Source organism: Schistocerca piceifrons, chromosome 7 (genome assembly GCF_021461385.2).
Source record: "Schistocerca piceifrons isolate TAMUIC-IGC-003096 chromosome 7, iqSchPice1.1, whole genome shotgun sequence".
Classification (NCBI taxonomy): Eukaryota; Metazoa; Arthropoda; class Insecta; order Orthoptera; family Acrididae; genus Schistocerca; species Schistocerca piceifrons.
Window position 1 is genome coordinate 393,805,958 of NC_060144.1, and position 21,006 is coordinate 393,826,963.

A 21,006-nucleotide genomic window follows, 5' to 3' on the forward strand; every position below is an offset into this window, starting at 1 on the left:
CTGCGTGGATCGTAGTATTGCTTTTTTGAAATATTTTAGCATGTTGCTGATACGCAGTTGCAACGGCAAGAAGAGATAAGTTGTTTGTTGCGAACAGGAGCATTGCAGAACAGTTGTTAGGAGACGTTAGAGGATATTTTGAAACTCGCACAGTTGAGATTTGATTTATTTACAACTCATGGGAGGAGTAACTGATTTTTCTCAATCTATTCCTGTTCCTATAAGTTCTCAATCAGGATTACATTATTGTAAGAGTTCAGCTTCACATATTTTCGTACATGGCTTTTAAAATAATTACGAATTCGTTTCAATATACCTAATTATTATTATTATTATTTTATTGTCATAAACAGCACTATAATCAGTTCAGAGGCGATCTCTAAGGAAAGTACCACATAAAGTGGTCTATTGGCCTGACTTCTAATCATCAGAAGCTAACAGCTCACCGTAAAAGTGTAAAATAATCTCACCCTTTGCCTTGTGGTTTTGTCAACATTACGGCGGCACACAAATTGTTACTTCTGAAATCTAAACTATCTACAATGGTGTACAGTCCTCACGAGTTCATTTCCTACATATACTGAAAACGAATTTGGAACCCGCCTGGCAGCGCCGGCATCCGAGTCACAGTGCACTCGGGTATTTGACTGACGTGGATATCTCAGTTCAAAGTGTCTCATCTTACTGCCTCTCCGGCTGTGTTTATATATGGGCACATTGATCTCCATCCGTGATTTCCATGCGTGATTCCCAAGTGAAACAAAGGATTGCTTTCTAGTCTTTTGTGGGAAGACCAGTCTGCATGTCCCGTGCGATGACAGAAATTGTATTCAGAAATAGATCTTCCGGTTGTGGGTGACATAGCGTTTCACACAGGACTTTACTTTGCACGGAGCTGTGGCATTGTAATTAGCGTTACTCTGGCACGCTTGACGCTGTACGTAATGTGTCCTTCCTCGTTTACACGGTGCTGACTTGTGAGTGCTGGGGCAGGTTCTGTGACTGGGGCACGGGCTGTTTGTATCAAGTGAAGCTCAAACGGCTCTGAGCACTATGGGACTTAACATCTATGGTCATCAGTCCCCTAGAACTTAGAACTACTTAAACCTAACTAACCTAAGGACATGCTATGGTCGCAGGATTCGAACCTGCGACCATAGCATATCAAGTGAAGCGATAAGTGGTAGACAGAAATGTTTTTCTGCTAAATGTTGACTTCGTGTTGTAATCTTACCCTCCCATACATGATCTTTAAATTTGTCTTAGTCTCTTCATTACTTTCAAAAACTTCGAGGTGTTTAATATGTACAAAAGAAAAGTTTTTCACTTATCTTCATTTTCTCTTGTTGTTGGCTCCAAGTCTTGCGTCTAGGGGTACATTCTTGAGGCTGAAATTTTGACTTCTAACGTTATGGGTTCCTTATGACTAAATAACTGATGAAGATTTGTCTGTATATTTCTTAAATTTTATTCTTTGTCACAGTTTTCAATTTCACAGCGTTTCTACAATTACCACTTCTTTTTCCACATTACACTGTTAGTGTCGATCATAAAAAAAAAATACGTCTTTCTCCATCAGAGGCATGCCCACGGGTACTCACATTCTGCGGCACTTACAATATTCCAAAGAGTTTACAAATCAAAAGATTTTACAAACATCCGTGACGAAAGAAGAATCATCGCCAATATATAACATTATTTTATAAATGATGCCCAATTAAATCTAATAATTAGCATTACATTGTAGAGTTAATAATATGAGTGTTAAATATACAGAAATTTCGTACTTTCAGATATTTGTAATAGAAGAATAATTTTAACTGTACATACTACTTACGAAATGATTTATTTTTTACATTTAATCTCAAATATAATACAGCGTACACAAAATGGTATGAAACTGTTTTACGTAAAAAGCTGATAATGTTCACCTGTACAAGAATCGATACTATACATGGTATCGGTTATTTCTATAAAAAAAGGTAGTTTTGGAGGACGGTATCCTAATACAGTGTGCATTGATAACTGTAAACACCACTGATTTTACGATTGCGATGCTTTAGAGTTTCAGCCCTGAGTCTCTCAACTTATAGATTGTGAATGACAGCACTACGAAGCATTAGCTAAAGGTATGTTGAGCCACAGTCACAACTGAATTTACTGTCTCTAGTCATGCCCTACAATTTCGCAATATATAGTTTGCTGGGTTGGTCAGTACGACGTCAACGTCTATTTTGACTCGCAAAACATTGTCTAACTTAGTAGATATGACCTCGTAGGACTGGGGGAAATAATTTCACTAGGAAGCGATAGATGTGCACTGCCACACATGGAAAGCAAAATGCCTGTCATGATTAACCCGTCATTTCGTAGCCGTCGAAATGCTAATGCAGCTGTGTTGTATGTTCTTTCCGTGTTTCCTTCGTCTCATCGAAGTGTTGGAGGCGGCTGCTGAATTCCTTCCTAAGCTTCGGGCCTACCTGCGCGTGTACAGGACAAGAAACTTCTAACAGCAGTTCTGTTATTTGTTGACTCTGAAACTAAACAAGATATGTTAGACGCTGCTGATCAGTTAGATGTTGCTCTGCCTGGTTTGCCATGACTCCTTAAATACCTCAACTTAAATATTTCAAACTACTTGTTTCAACACAATATAAGCACGCATTTAAAAATGGAATTCAATAGAAGAAAAATGTACTGCACAGTTGCCCAAGGCTATTTGTTCCAAGTTCATTCTGCTCGTTCCAAGTCTGTTGTGTCTTCGCGTACACGCTGTATGGATCTGTAGTAGATACAGGAGCGAAGAACACATGCAGTTGAAACGTCCCTTTTGGAAAATTACGTATTACTGAGCTGGTAAACCTCTTAGGTTATTTGTTTTTCAAACAGCTGAGCAAAATTGAATGTACTCAGACATTTATCTCTTTACTTATTATCATCACTAAACTGACACACGATATTTTTAGCGCAAAGCAATCTGACTTTCAATAATCCCCACAAAAGAATTGCCCTGACTAACCATAACCTATACCTCTCATGAATCACTTACCTCACAAAAATGTTCGTTACTCGACCTACTGCAATACAGCGAGCGCCTACACTGCCAGCAAAATACAAAAGATTCTAATTACTGAAGGCACTAACTACTGTTAGGCATAGTAAGCAAATGAAAGATTTTGATAGAGAATAAATAATGTATTTTCCTTAATAGTGTTAAAAGTCATTATATATATATATATATATATAGCAGTTCATGGCATCCCGTCTTACAAATTTCCTTTATCTGACGGACACACGTCCAGATCGTCTGCTCTCAAATCTCTGCCATCTCTCTCCCCACATCCACCACTGCTGGCCGCTCACCTCCAACTGCACAACGCTACGCGCTGTTCACACCAAACTGCCCAACAATACACAAGCGAATATTCAAACAATGAGTCTAAGCAGCCACAGACTGCCAACAGTGCAGTCAGCGATTTTCATACAGAGTACTACGTGGCGTTACCAACATAAAAACCTAAACAGCCTACTTACACAGTTCATGAACAGAGAATTCAGATATTAATTTATTCTATGGTACAACTAACATCAAGTATTAAAAACAATACAGAGCTTTGTTGCTGAAGTTGTAGCATTAGTTGATAACAGTAGATCTGAATGCAGGAATATATATAGATACAAAAGATTTACCAATCTGTCACTCTTCAGTGCAATGTCTCTTCAGAAGATGTGAGACCATGGCCACTCCCAAAGACTGTAAATAGTATTCGATTGACAAACGCACAATAAAGTGTCAATGCATGAATGTTCGAACTTGGGGGGGGGGGGGGGGGGGGGTAGGACGTCAGACGGGCCGACTTGGATCAGGAGAGGCACCACACGACATTTTAATTTCCACTATCTATACTTTTCCAAATAAATTTATAAAACTTTGTCAACACGACCAGGAAGGAATTAGGATTGAAACTCATAGCAAAGTAAGTTCAAAAGTATAACAAAATAATTTTTTTTACGTGTGAAATTTCATCATTTATCCACTTATTATTGGCTGCATTCTACATTCTACATTGATACTCCGCAAGCCACCCAACGGTGTGTGGCGGAGGGCACTTTACGTGCCACTGTGCCATTTGTTGCTAGAGGTACACTTTTCTTCACAAGTAAATGAGATTCTTCGATGAATTTTGCACAGCATACAAACCATACTTACAGATGTATGAAACTCTAGAATTTTCCAAATCTATTAAAAACTGTGCTAAAATTGAGATAATTAACCATAAAATTTGAGTTTTTTCTAAACATGAAGTTCAAAATGTAACAGCTCATTCATTTTTTCATTAATATGTAAATTCTAGAGCTTCATACACCTGTAGGTAAGGTTTGTATGCTGTGCAAAATTCATCGAAGAATCTCTCTAACTTGTGAAGAAAAGTGTACCTATAGCAACAAATGCAGCCAATAGTAAGTGAAAAACTGACGACATTTCACATGTAAAAAAATATATTTTGTTATATTTAGGAACTTCCACTGCTATGAGCGTGAATCCTGAACCATTCCTGGTCATGCTGACAAAGTTTTATGAATTTATTTATAAAAGTATAGACAGCGCAAATTAAAATGTCGTGTGGGGCCTCTCCTGCTCCAAGTCGGCCAGTTTGACGTCCTATTCACCTTAAGTACACCCACCGCTGGAGTTCCGGATAGGTGATGCTTGCATGTCATTGGCAGCCGCGTAATTGCTCGTGGCCGCGTACTTGTGAGTTTGCGGCGTTGGAAATGCGGCGACGTAATTGGCGGCGCGTGTATCTGGAAGTGCGGCCGACTGGATAACTGTCGATACCGCAAACGTGACTCACGTAATTACGCACGCTCTGTTAGTATTACACCTGCTATTCACAGTGTGACGTACTACATTAAATAAGTCATGCACGTCATAAGTGGGTAATAAGTGCTTGGCAATTTAACATTATCAGTTTTTCGGATGTGAGGCAGCGGTTGCTACATTTTGTGAACAATAACTGGCAGCGTTCAACCACTATAATCATACTTAACGGGGACTATGAGTGTTGACAGCTAACGACGTGGTGATGGGTCTTGACTCTCTCGAAGGATGTTGTTAAATCGTGTAAGCTACGATTTACAGTGTTTGATTGCTTCCATCTGTTACTGAACTTCTGAAAAACCAATAAAATAATTTCACTAAAGATAGGATTTATTATTACGAATCAAACTGCCGATGACACTCGTAACTCTGTAAGTCAACATAACCGGAACACTCTGAGCGCAGGAGCTTCACTAAATGCCAAACCTTCATATCAATTTTAAACTGGAAGCTCGTAGTTCTTAATTACTGAGGACATTGCATTACTTTTGTAATGGTGTACTACTGTATTTCAACTCCCCATAAGTACATGTGAAGCATTTGCGAATTTTGAAAGCAAATGAAGAAAGTTCTGAAATCGATGAACGTCCATTTGTAAGACAAAAGTACATATGTTTGTCTGATGTACGAAGATCAAGAAGTATGTTGATCCTTACCGATATTTACCATCTGCTTCTAATTTGAAAGTTTAGGAAAGTCTAAGGCTGGAAGTTAACCTCGTTTATTACATCGAAAAGACAGGTTCCACCAACACTTCGTAATGAAAGTATTAAAACAAATCAGTGAATGGTGGATTATATACGTGTCAGGCACTAATATTAGAACACTCTATTTTCAATTTTTGTGCCTTTTCAATGAAATTCTTCATTCGTCAAGCACTGTCAAACCTTCGATAGTAGTCCCATAACATTTTGGGACTGCATAGTTTCTTGTTTGTTCCAAGGAATGTGCATATGGAAAGATGTGCCCCAGTTTTACTATATTTTCTTTTTCTTATGGTTTGGTGAAAGATGGGAGAGGGGGTCGAGGGGTAATTAATGGCGTCTGTTCTTTTGATATACAAATACCTAGCATATAAACACACTCTAAGGCCAAATATAGCACATTACCAATTAATTACCCAACTGAGACGGAAACCGGTGGATATGATTTATATGTACAGTCAAAGCAAATATTTGATTTTCCGAAAAGTTGGATGATTTATGGAATATAAATAATTAAACAAATTGAGCAACTCAGCAACGTGTTGTTCCACCTCTGGTCCTTGTACTAACAACTATTGTGCTTGTCTTTGAATGATAGAGCTGTTGGCTGTTCTCCTGAGAGACAGCGAGCCGTCTTCTGTCCAATTGGCGCGTTAGATCGTCAAAATGCAGAGGTGGTTGTAGGGCCCTTCCAATAATGCTCCAAAAGTTCCCAGTTGGGGAGGGATCTGGCGACCTTGCTGGCCAATATAGGATTTGGTAAGCACCCAGGCAAGCAATAGAAACTCTCACCGTGTGCCGAAATCTTGCTGAAATATAGGCCCAGGATGATTTGTCATCAAATGCAACAAAACGGGGCGTACAACGTAGCACTGCGTTCCAAGGGTGCCATGGACGTCAACCAAATGGGTCTTGCAGTGAAAAGGTGCATCACCCCAGTCCATCATTACCGTTGTCGGATCTTCGGCCTGTGGTCTCGTTCACTGGAGTAGAATTTACGATCTTGCAGCATGCTGTACGTAAAAAGAAGATCCGCAATTTAATTTATGATTAAAGTACCTGGTTGTAACTTCATCATAAGCTGCACTCAGAAGTCTTTATTTCTTATTTCTTGTTCTTGATGGTGACTAGCTTCGGACACATGCGTCCATTTTCAAACCGTCCATGCTGTAAATGTGACAAATACGGGAAATGAATGAGGTATAGGAACTAGTCTTCAGCAATGAGTCCCGCTCGGCTCTGAACCCCGACGACCAGCAAACACGTGTCTGTAGACGTTTCGGACAGCGCTGGGATACCAACCTGTCGCCTGCCATACGGCCCGACGGCTACGAATGATGATATGGGATGCCGTTTCCATTCGTAAGAGGACCCCTTTGGTTGTCAACTGTGGTACCGTTAAATGGCAGCGATACGTGGATGGTATTCTTCGCCCCGTTTTGTTGCCTTCCATCGCAAGCCATCCTGCGCTAACCTTTCAGCAAAGTAATGGCCGCCCGCACAAAGCGAGAGTTTCTACTGCTTCTTGCATGCCTCGTCCTACCGTTGCCAGCGCAACCTCTGGATCCGTCCCCAAGTGACAATGTTTGGAGCATTATGAGCAGGGCCCTCTAACCAGATCGCGATTCCAATTATGTAAAACACTAATTGGACGCAATTTGGCGCGATATCCTTGTGGAGGACATCCCAAAATTCTGTTAGCCAATACCAAGTTGAATATTGAGCGGAGGTGGAAACACTGTTTATTGACGTTTTCAACTTGTAAAGCTCTGTCTCTTGAATAAATCATAAAATTGTTCTGAAATACTAATCATTTGTTAGTATGCACATGTAAATCCCATAAACACATCTGCTGATTTCCGTCCCATTCCGATAATTTCTTTAGTGGTGCTCTTTCTTTTTTTTTCTAAGAGTTTATTTGTATGTCAAGAAATCATGAAAATATCTTGATGTTTCTTACGTCTGCCTCCATTATCAAGTGGCTGAACTTCCTCTCAGATGCTTTTGCCTTTCCTAAAGCCAAAGTGATCAACCTTTAATAGATATTCTAGTACAATAAGGTGACAAAAGACGTGGGGCAGCGATATGCGCATATACAGACACCGATAATGCCGCGTACACAAGATATGAATGAGCAGTGCATTGGCGGACATATCATTTGTGCTCTGGTGGGTTACGTGGAAATGCATCCGACTAGATTATGACAGCGCTACGGGAATTAACACACTTTCAATGCGGAATCGTAGTTGGGGCTAGACGTATGGACATGCAATTTTGAAAATCGTTAGGGAATTCTAAATAAAAGATGACAGTAAAAAAAAATTTTTTTGTAGATCTTCAGATTATTTCAATCTACTTCTGCTTGTAATGTGAAAACGTAAAGGAGGTCGACTTTAAGTTGAAAAAGTGAGCGGTCTTGCTAGCGTGCAGACAACATTATTAATTAATAAAATTAACGTAATTCATGTTCGAAACTGTAAATCAGCAAGTTATTGTTATCGGAGGTGTTGAACAGTGCAAGAATTGTCTTTAACGAAAGGAGAAAAGTAATGACAGTAATTTGTGACAAAAACGTGAACCAAGGAAACAGCACAGGACAGGCTGAAATCTGATCGCACCATACTGTTAAAAAAAAGTACTCATGTAAGTTATATTGTTTATGAATAAGCCCTAATTTGCTAGTGAGAATTGTTTGAATAAATTTAGTGTTTACCAGACTTCTTATTCTGTTCTTTTCCTTTATACTTTTTTATCCTCCATGCCATATTATTTTTATAAATGTCAAACAGCCTTTACCACAGCAGAGTATACTGCGGCATCCTGGTCGTAGACAGAAGGCCGCTCCTTGTCTTCTACACAACTCATAGCTGCCCCATTTATTAATGATTTCATTTGCAAATGCAATTTTTTTTAATATTCATTGTTAAAGGTCCGTTAGATAATTAGAAAATTCATACTGATTACGTAAAGAAATCCGGGTTGTTATTTTCCAATAATAGAAGTATTTGCGTAATCAAAAACTAGCCTCCTTCTGACAACGATCAGGAGCCGACCAGAAGACGGACGTCTTCGACCGCTTTCGTGTGTCCTGTGGCAAAGCTGTGCCAAACTGGGAACACGGCATTCTAGTATGAAATACAGATTTAAATTGAAAGAACTGAGATATATTCAAGAGTAATAATTTTTTTTTATCATACTAGATGTGGCGCCCGAACAGGGACTTCATAAAAAATTTTTATCTGTTCTGTTATTGTTTCATGACATCATCCGGTGGACATCGGCAAGCCGTAAAGGAAGTACTGAACGAAACCGATGAAGTATTAAAAAAAAAATTCGAAAAATAACAGCAGTGCGCAAAAGGACTGATGTAAGTACGGTTTTCATTACGCTTAAAATCTCGCGTCTTGTATAAAAAAAAACTGATTTCCGGAATTTCTTTCCTTACTGCTTCATTTTATCCTATCGCTGTTATTTCCTTGCAGAATTGCTTATTTACGTAGTTAGAATTCATTTCTGATCATCTCTTCATGCGGAGTTTATTTGTTAGTATTATCAGCATCTTAATTGTTGCTACGGTTAAGAACACAAGATGGATGCCATAATAGCAGGATTCAGTGTCTTGTAGGTGTTTGTCACTTATTTTCAAAGTTAGGTGCCATCTTGTCTTCTACCCGGTATAGCTCTGCAATTGTCACCTACCGCGGTGTGACGTTTAACTATCAGAGCGCACATCTGAGAGTTGACGATCGGCGTGCCGCGAAATATTTCTTTGAGCAGTCACGTCACAAACTTGAAAATAAACATGGCAGATGACAAAGGAAAGCCAACAAACAGTGTGGATGACGGTGATGACACAGTTGTCAAGTCATACCCACTACGTTCGCGAACGGGAACAGGCAGACCCGATTCGCGAATGGAGAGAACGGTAGACGATGATGGTGTGCGTGACGTATCGTCAGAGCAATCATCGTCACACCAAGCGGGAGAAAATTTGATGGTTGAAATGATGAGAATTTTTTTTCAAGAAAGAGAACAGGAGAAACTGGAAAGGGAAGGTTATAAATTACAAGAACAACGTGATAGAGAACAGGAGAATCTGGAAAGGGAAGCTTATAAATTACAAAAACAACGTGATAGAGAACAGGAGAAACGGGAAAGGGAAGCTTATAGATTACAAAAACAACGAGATAGAAAAGAAAGGGAACAAAAAGATAGGGAAAAGGAACAGGAGACAGCGAAAATGATTTGACCTAAATACCATGATTGGTACAATGAGAAATAGGTTAGATAATATTGATGCCAAGTGAGAGGTAAGAATAAGGACAGTCACGGTGGAATATATCTCGGAATTAAGTACTAAAGTTAATGACAGGATAGAAGGTATTCTGCAGAAGGTAGATGCATGTGAGAGTACAGTAGGTAATGTGCACAAAGACATTAAGGTACAAATCCAAAGTTGCCAGGCAGTTACAACGAAAGTTTCAAAAAAGTCCGCTGAGGTCGGAACTAAAGTAAACAAGCTTGCAGACAATGTCGTCACTCTGCAAGGCCAGGTCAATGGCCTGACACAGGCGCTATCCGAAATTAAGATTGAAAAGAAGGTGAATGATGCTGCAGCAAACGTACGTTCCACGATAAGAAAAGAATTTGTAGAATGGGTCGAGACTGAGGAACAGTTCATAGAAAACAAGGTTCAACACGACTTAAAAGAAGCCGTTAAGTCAGCCACAGTTGAAGTTTTAGCTGCTCCGGGTACATCAGGAGATACGATTCTCACTGAATTAGGAGAGATTCGTAGACTTTTTCACCGAGATCTTCCCGAGTGGAAACGACACCTCACTGAGGAAATCGAGCAGTTGAAACAACAAGTCAATGATTTTCCTAATGACAATAGACGTGAGCATTCACACTTGCTTTCTTCAGAACATGAATACAATAATAATCCCGTGTCTCGTGTAGAATTCTCTCCACTTGTACATGGACACAGCAGTAAGAATCCGTTAGTACGCAACCAGAATGATCAAGTAACTCTTGTCGAGCTAATGAAAGCACCGCGTGTTCCAGCCTTTTCTGCCAGAGAAACGCAACATCCACCCAATGGTTTTTCTGAAGTCATTTAATGGAGTTTTTCCTGAGATATGGGATGACAAGCAACGTATGCGCTTTATAGTAGGTTACAATCAAGGAGAGGGTTCTGTCTGGGGAACAGAAGTAATTGACAGATGTAATAATTACGCTGACTTCGAAAAGCAATTTCTGAACAAATTCTGGAGTTCAGGTATACAACAACGCCTTAGAAAGGAAGTATATAATGCTGAACCGTTTAACACGAGAAGTGCTGGTCTCCGTAGGTACTTTGAGAAATACCTGCGAAAAATACAATATTGGGACACGCCCATTTCCACGAAGGACGTAATTATGATCCTTAAGTCAAAGCTACCGGTATCAATCAGGGAGAAGTTAGTAAATGTCAGTGACGACTACTCGGAGGCTTTTCTGTTAGTACTTGACAACCTTGACATGATTCAAGAAGACGTGCGTGCTAGTGCGCGGAGTAATTGTAATCTTGGCCTGCACACTACACAGCCGCACGGTATAGGCGCAGACTCAGGTATGTCATACCAACCCAACAAAAGTAAAGAGCACGACGTTCCCTGCGATAATAACAACTACTATCGCCGTAGCGGGAAGCAGAAACATAAATTCCAGGATCAAAACAGGTACCACCCCGTATACCAGACAGCACAACAGCAATACGGTAATTCAACAGTTAATTACAATGATCGCTATCACTACAATAACGATCGCCAAAATAATAATAATTTCAATGGAAAGGGACGTTGGATTAACACCAACAGTAAACAGCAGTATGGTAACCAGCCTAGATTCCAGCACTGTTCTCAAGGGAGAAATGCTCCAGATCCTTCCAAGCAATACAAAGAACAGTATGCTCCAAACTTTAGGAATAGTCCTCCACCTTTTACTAACTATCAAAGTCAAAATCATGAACCTCAAAAGTCTCGCATCTATTATGCCCGAGCAAACCCGCCAACACACACCATCTCGACTGAAATTCCGGCAAATAGCTCGCAACTTAAGTGGAATACGGAAGCAAACTTCGTACCGAGCATACCGCCCGGTACTTCAAAGGTAATTGTGAGCGAAATTCAATCTAATGAACATGCGGAAAACTAAAAGCACACTTTGACCGGTTTCACACCTCAGAACTAATCTCCAGGCAAAAGGAAAGCAATGAATGGACTGATCCTATCCACAAGATACAAGGTCCAGAAGTCAACCTAGATAATAAGTTAAGACAAGCCCTGGTCTCTCTCACAACTCATGCCAATGTAAGAAAAAAGGCATTTGACAAGCATGTCAATAGAGTTCCGTCGTATCGCTTGAACGAGCGTGTTCTTCTGAGGACACACTTCAAACCATCTCTCATCTTACGTAAAAATCGTAAGTGGCAACACCTATACGAAGGACCGCTTGTTATAGTCAGGAAGCCACATATTGGTTGTTACGTTTTGGCAGATCCAGTTAGTGGACGAGTAAAAGGACTTTACCACCATGTAGACCTAAAGTAGTACCATGAAAAACATTTAAAAAATATCATTTATTATGTTAAGCTGCAACTTGAAACAAGAGTGTGATCTGTTTAGAAAGTATGTGAGTCAACAGCATGTACATGTATTCTGCAGGTGACGTAATCATTTGAGTGAGGTGGACACAAAGTAATGATGGAGCTTGAAAGATATGTAGTGATTGAAGAAGGTACTCTACGTATTTGGAAAATAAGATTTGCTTTAGTTTTAAGGTAGTTTTAGGTTTCTTGAGCAAGAGAAGACTGCAGTCGTTGAATTGAGTAAGGGATGTGCCAAAGTGCCACCTGCTGCTTTAGTTTTAAGTTATGGCAAATCTCCTTTTTACCAAGTAGGAAAGGTTTTCTTTAAAATCCCTCATTCAGACCAAAATGTCCGTATATGTGAAGTATTAACCTAAGTTAAGCTTTCAAAGGATTGATATTTTAAATCGCTAGAACCATGTACGATGCAAAACTGATACATTGTAATCTGTAGATTACACCGAGTATAAGCAGCAACATATAGTTAATGTACAAAGAAATGAATAATGGTACCCGCAACTGGAGAGCAACTTTAATTTATTTATTACTATGAGTCAACCAGTAAGAAATTTGCATCTATAATAAGAATTAGGTCCTGTATTGGAGAAACTTAGAGAGAATATTCCTATGTCATGAGTATTATACAGAAACCTTCGATATTAAGACACCTAGTTGAGGACTGAGATAATCTGCTTATATTCTTCTGCTATGTCCGCATGCCGTGATTTTGAGATATATTTGAAGATGCTTTGGAAGCGGCTTAGTGCGACATTTTAATACTGAAGTCAAGTTATGCCACGAGGATGACACTAAAAAACGGTGGAGCCGAAGAATGAATTTGCTCAACTGATTATTTCACCTATTATCTATCTTCGTATCTTTCATTTCCTTGCACTATCCTATTGTATTTTTCTTCTTTCGCATTTTTGCCTTTCTACCCTACCCGGTAGGGGAAGAAATTTGGAAATTGGTTCAAAAGACTTGACGTGTGTATATTGTGTGTATTGACGATCGTGGCTCGTTGGTTAATGCGTATCTGCAGTTACTTATCGAATCGTGATGTAAATCTGATTTGCTGTGAGCAAAAGCATCCTAGGAAATAGGAATAATTTTCCCGATTTCTGTTAGATGAAGTTTTAAACGTGAACTGTTTGGCACGCCAAAGTGGGTATATTTTACTGATTATTGATGTAACCGAATAAATGAACAAAGGAACAAAAAAAAGGGCTATTATAGAACAATAAGAAAAGGAAAAGAATCAGATTTAAAATATATATGAAATCTAACGTGCTTCAGAAGCACCATTCAGAATAGCAAACACGTTTTCGTTAGGTCTTGGACAGTAATAAAAAAAATTATGTATATTTTGTAAATGATCCTTTCACGATAAGTAATTTTAGCATTACCTGTGCTACTCTATGGTATAGAGACACCTATATGGAAACGTATGGATTGCTGCGTGTGACTAAGTGACAAAATAATGGACACGTGTGTAAAATCGTAATTTGACACATGTATGGACACGAAAAACTAGTTATCTCTTGTGTGAATCAAAACTGTAATAAACTTATGGACACGTGTGATGTTCCGCGTGTGAGGTAGCATTTCAAGTATTCTCACTCTGTAACGACGATACAGTGACTATCAGTCAAAGGATAGACAAGCTATTGTACTCACCGAAATAGGTGACAGTAGTCATTTTCATCGATGACTGTTCTTCGTCGCTGGTGCAGTCAATTTACCGTCCAGGTTGACCATGTCGCCTTGACGAGGTGCTCCAGTACCACGGTTCAATAAAATGCACAAGTTAAAAAAAAAAAAACGTTGGCAGCCACAGAACTATCTGCCTCGTGCAGGACGCGGACAGCCAACGCTGTCAAACCGCCAGTTCGTTACCACGTGACTGTGAAGCACTGTGCCAACATTCAATGACTGCTCGCCGGCTCACACTCAACAATAAGCATTCCTCTCCATAACGGGCGCAAGCGTGCTCAAGGTTTGAGATTAAAATGGACATAAAAGTAATAAAACGTTGATAAACTACGCACGATTTTACTATATTTACATTAAAAGGACACTAATGACGACTTTTCCTTAACTATGAAAATTGCTACGGCAATATTGCTAAATACATTGCTTAAGAAAGACCTGTACAAGACGAAACGCGTTTTGCTAATATTTGCTAACGAAAGAATATAGAACCTAGACACAAAATATGAATAATATACAATGTGTATGTACATAGTCTATGTAGTAATTTTTATTGTCTTAAATTCTTACTCTATATTCCCTTAGATTAAGATGCTAGTTAATGAGCAAGTCCTAATACAGATTTTTTTTCTGTATTTTCATGTGCGGAAACATGAATTGGAATGAGATTAAGACAGCCACCAAACTGACTCATTCGTCACTGAACCAGTCATCAACTTTCCTGATTCCCGACATGACCCGATGGATCGTCGAGTCAAGAAATATGACTTCCCCCTTCACATAGTGAAATTCCCAGTGTTTTCCACCAGAATGTGAAAAGGTGATCCCCAGTTATAGTGCAGTGAAAAGTGGCAGGTGATGAATGAATTCCCCTGTGAAAATCATCCGAGTTCATGGGAAATACTACCAACTACAAAGTGAAGAGTGATGTCTCTACGAGAAAGACTGATAAAAGTTTTATGTTCTGTTCACATATGGCGGAAATGCACCAATACTGTAATATATTTTTTTTCTTCTTGTCAATATTTTTGTATATTTGTATCTGTATGTGTATTTAATTTGTACTTGTATCTACGTTAGTATTTCAATGTTTCAATTGACTGAATTAGAGTAATTCTAGAAAACACGCAAAAAAAGGAACCTATGTTAAATCCTTGAACACTTATGAAGTCATCATGCCACAACCAAGTTTGTTAATGATCAAGCAACTGTGAGTATCTTTGACGACTTAGTGTGAAACGTATATAATTCTATAAGCCTTACGTTATGTTTGTTTTGCTCTTTACAAGGAGAGATCCTTAAATACTTCATTCACTAAGTACGTGAATCCAATAATATTACGACTGCGCGTGAGTCGTAACGATCTTTCAGACTCATTACTCCTCACGCGCGAAGCGATGTAATATTATTGGTATTTCCGTCCTATGAAAGCTTTGAGTACCCTTGGAAAGGCATTCACCTATCTTTATATTAAAGGATCAACTTATGAGACATATTCTTTGAAAGACATTTATTTTATGTTATTAACATTACTGTAAAGATGCGTATCTAGCGCGGACGCTAATACATCGATTGCGTAGTCAAAGAAACATTTTAACAAAAGCTGAACTGACGTTCCGCTTTAATCTAAATAAAAGATGACAGTAAAAAAAAAAATTTTTGTAGATCTTCAGATTATTTCAATCTACTTCTGCTTGTAATTTGAAAACGTAAAGGAGGTCGACTTTAAGTTAAAAAAGTGAGCGGTCTTGCTAGCGTGCAGACAACATTATTAATTAATAAAATTAACGTAATTCATGTTCGAAACTGTAAATCAGCAAGTTATTGTTATCGGAGGTGTTGAACAGTGCACGAATTGTCTTTAACGAAAGGAGAAAAGTAATGACAGTAATTTGTGACAAAAACGTGAACCAAGGAAACAGCACAGGACAGGCTGAAATCTGATCGCACCATACTGTTAAAAAAAAGTACTCATGTAAGTTATATTGTTTATAAATAAGCCCTAATTTGCTAGTGAGAATTGTTTGAATAAATTTAGTGTTTACCAGACTTCTTATTCTGTTCTTTTCCTTTATACTTTTTTATCCTCCATGCCATATTATTTTTATAAATGACAAACAGCCTTTACTACAGCAGAGAATACTGCGGCATCCTGGTCGTAGACAGAAGGCCGCTCCTTGTCTTCTATACAACTCATAGCTGCCCCATTTATTAATGATTTCATTTGCAAATGCAATTTTTTTTACTATTCATTGTTAAAGGTCCCTTAGGTAATTATAAAATTCATACTGATTACGTAAAGAAATCCGGGTTGTTCTTTTCCAAATAATAGAAGTATTTGCGTAATGAAAAACTAGCCTCCTTCTGACAACGATCAGGAGCCGACCAGAAGACGGACGTCTTCGACCGCTTTCGTGTGTCCTGTGGCAAAGCTGTGCCAAACTGGGAACACGGCATTTTAGTATGAAATACAGATTTAAATTGAAAGAATTGAGATATATTGAATAGTAATAATTTTTTTTTCATACTAGAGACCTTGTGTCGTAATTTGGCTTTATTGGGCTATGGCAGATGAGGACCGACGCGACTGACTTAACTAACAGCACGACATCGCCTGCAGTGCCTCTCTGGGGCTCACGACCATATCGTTTGGACACTATACGACAAGGAACCGCTGACCCGGTGAGATGAGTCCAGATTTCAGTTGGTAAGACCTTGTGGTAGGTTTGGAGTGTGGTGCAGACCTGACGAAGCCATGGACCCACGTTGTCAAGAAGGCACTGAGCAAGCTGGTGGTGGCTCCATAATGGTATAGGCTGTGCTTATATGGAATCGACTTGTTGAGTGTATAAGTTTCTGCACCTCACTGTATCTTTTCCATTCTTTTGCCTAGTATAATTTCGGGAATGAGTGCTGAACTTGTTGCGAATACACAGTGAACCTATGTCACCAAATTCTACGTGTGTAAACATTACGTTTAACGAGTCTGAATACACACATACTTTGGGCCTTACCAACACCAGATTGAAGAGATTGGTGACAACCACATGAATCTTTGGTTAGGTAGGCCGGATATCTGAATCGTGTTCCTACAGGACCGTATTCACGTCTTGAAATAATTTTCCTTTAATCATTTTAAAATGCAAATTGGTTATAATTAAACATGCGTTGCTTGTGAGGGCCCCCACGAATAATGTGTGATAGTAGGACAATGAAACTTTCTGGAAACATTTTTAAGGATACGCGGAAGAGAAAAAACGAATGAACCATCGAAAGGAACGTATTTTAAGTTCCACGTGACAATGTAAGACTTGTTAATTGCGTGTCATGTTTATGTTTCAGATTACAAACGTTGCTCAATTTGACGACCAGCTGCATCCACAACAGCCTAAAACCGCACATTTCATAATTCTTCGCAGCATTTTTCGAATGGTTCAAATGCTTCTGAATTCCTAACGGACCAAACTGCTCATGTCATCGGTCCCTATACCTAGACACTACTACGTAAACTAACTTATGCTAAGAACAACACACAAACCCATGCCCAAGGGATGGCTCGAACCTCCGGCGGGAGGGGTCACGTAATCCGTGACATGGAGGCTCTAACCACACGGCAACTCCGCGCAGCTTTTCCAAAGGTTGGACCGTGGAATGGTCAACTGTCATGACATAGAACGAGTACTGCATGAAAATCGCACAGCGTGTCCAGCATTCTCAGCCATGGCCTCAGTAACTTCCTCAACAATTTGTTGCGCAGTTGAGCCCGTCGGCGTCTCTCAAGAGCAATTCCACAAATCGCCCCAGAACTTCGTAATAACGTTCTTCAACTTCGATGAGGAAATAGGACCAATCCGTAATCCTGTAACACGTTGACACTCGCGAATTGGAGCACAATTATTTGTATTGTTTTGACGTAACGGCTTTACAAGTAAACACCTGCTCACCTTGTGCAGATCGATGTTCACTGTCTACAACTGTAATGCACACCAACGCATGTGTTTCAACCCTACCAAGCAGTACCAGTACCAGCGCATGATGGCAAGTCATGACACAAACACAGCTAACAAGGCATATCCTACACCACACTGGCTGAACATCATATCCAGAACGCAACGTAACGGTAAGCAGCTTTCAGTCTATACTGGCAGGAGTAGCGAAAGTTTAATTACAACAAACCTGTATTTTCATTAAAAGATGTAAATTACACTTCGAAGTTACTCTGACCTTCACATCGCTCACCACTGAACAATTATGGTAGTATAGAAAGTATAGTTCCACGTGATTTTTCTCTCAAAAGAAGAAGTTTTTATCATTGCTGCAGATGCTGACCGCTGCAAAGCAGTTTTATCCGAAGAAACTTTTCCTGCCTTGTTACGAACGAGAACTTCAAATCACCCACTTCAGAGTGATTGCCTGCCATTTTTCTGCCGGCAGAAGTTGACGATAAATTGTAATGGATTCCATTCTATTACCAGTGGCGGATCGTGAGCATACATTTCGGATATTCACAAATTTTTAGATTCAGATAAACTTGACAATGTGAAATAGCCTCTGATAGCCTCTCATACATAACAGTTATGATTATGAACAAATTTATATAACTACAGCTCACTGCAAATAATAATAACAATAATAATAGGTAATAATAACATGCGTAACTCTTCCGATGAAAGAAAGAATTGCTTGTATGGAATTATGTTGTTTTTTACATAATTAAGTACACCTGAGGGCAAGAACGAAATAATTTTAAGATTTCGCTAATCTCCGTTTCGCCAGAAAAATATTGATATCACTGAAGTATTATCAAATAAAAGTTAATTGTAATACACGTTGCACTGCACTGTAGCCACACGTTAAATAAAGAAAACTATACTGTAGCCTGACTGACACTACCTATTTACAAAGAAAAACCATGAGTCCATTTTTTAGTCGCGAAACTGTCTCAGTCATGTTACGACTGAAGGTCTTAATATCATTTACAACCTTTTTCTCAGTTGCCGAAAGCCTATTGTGTTTCAGTGACAGGTTTTAATTATTTTCATCGTCGAGAAATAATGCTCAGATTCAACTGTTGTAAAAGGAATTGTTAAAATTATTCTGATTCGTTCACTTAAATGCGAAAGTGTATCTAGATACACGTTTCTGTCTTGCAGAAAGTGTAACATTGTAACAGCACCACCTGGATGTTGAAATTTATGCCTGCTGTAGTCTACTTCTAACTCTGATCTCGTATGTGCCTTCAGTAACAATGGGTAAGTTCCAACAGTAATGTCGAGATCACCCTCAGGAAAAATTTTTCTTCACATGATAAAGAAATTTATGCAATCGCAATATTCCTCTAATTATATCTTCAAACTCCAAGAAATATTGCCTAGTGACTGTTGTTCCAACATATCGTTGTTACAGTTTCCTGAATAGTATGTCTGCGTATGGCACGATCCTGTGAAACATTCTGGCCAAAGTAAAAACTTAGGGTCTTTTAAACTGGAGAGGAGGCAAATTTCTTGTCTGATTTTGCCATTTGCACGATTACAGAGGGTAATTTCTTCTGTATACGCGATCAGAATTTTCTCGTTTTAACTCCGATGACTGTTTGAATGTTAAATACCATTCTTGTAGCTGCTATTCGTAATAGTCTAGTTTGCATAATTCTGTCTAGTACACATGTTCTGTGTGACGACCTGGGGAACAAAACCGGGAAGCCGGAGAGATTAAAAAAATGTCTTGTAGCACACTTGTTATTAGATCTAAGTTTTGGCAGCACCAGATTTAATTAATGAGCAGAGCCGTGGATATAATAGGCCACGGGATGTACCTGCTTAACCCTTGCCACAACACCGTTAATGCCTCTGCTCATAACAGCAAGACCATCACAGCTTTGTGGAATACTTTTTCCCTCTCTTCATCTGCATGCTTTTGCAGTTCATAATTTAATACCGTAAATAACGTCTCAGCATCCTATCAGTAAGGTTTGAAGAAGCTTCAAAATCTCTCCACAAAAGATCCAGGAAGTTCGTTTCTGCACACAATTATCAATTATTACACAGCAGATACAACTAACAACTGTACCAAATAATGCGCCCTTACATTTTCTTGCGTTACTATTTCTCTGCATGCACTTAGCATGCAATCCAGAAGTTAATTTTGAGCTGCTTTGGATGTAACTATAAACACAGTTGCAGTGTCTAAGTGTCCATTCATTGAGCCGTCAGTGGCACTTACTAAATTTACTGGTTCACGAAACACTCTCAGGTTTTTTGAATCTTCACTTTCAGCGAGACCACGTTAAGCTAACTCAAACTTCCTTAAAACTTTTGCGCAGTCTATTAGCCTCTAGATGATACGTCTGTTCCTGTCCACCTGCACGTTATCATTTCCAATAGGCTCTGTAGACGCTATGAACTTCACTTTACCAAGTATTGACAGCTCCATGTTCGCTTTATTGTCTATATCGGAATTTTTCGTTCTGTTTTTACTATTTCGAACAAATTTAAAACAACCCTAACATCGGTATTACTTAAAGAATTAACTTCTGTGCTGAAAAATCGTACATGGGGAACAATACAGTGCATGTATAACGTTGCACCCACACAACCACTCTTGCTTATTGCATACGTCTTATTTTAAGCATCTTTTGCAGTCGCGCTTATTTGATTTCGTTATTTTCTCAATGAAAAGATCTCGTATGGTAGGCCCCAGTTCTTCTGCGGCTAACTTGTTCTGGTAATTTAGTTTTCTGTTAGCCCTTTAAATAGATTTAACGTCGTTCATGTAGACACAGCACATGAAAGGCAGTTCACTGTTTCGTCTTCGTACTGTCACCGTACAGTAATCAACCAACATCAAAGACAAACGGCTGTTTGTGGGAAATGATTAAATTCAAGTAGTAATGTCCACCAATATGGCCACTTGACTACAGCTAAAAGAAACTGACTAAACTGGTACATTCTGAAATTAGAAATACAAAAGGATTATTGTATGACGAAATGCTAAACTTAATGTAACTCACTCAAAAACCCACAGAATAGGTTTTTCTGTCAGTAGAATATATACCGACGTCCGATCTAATTTTACTATACAGT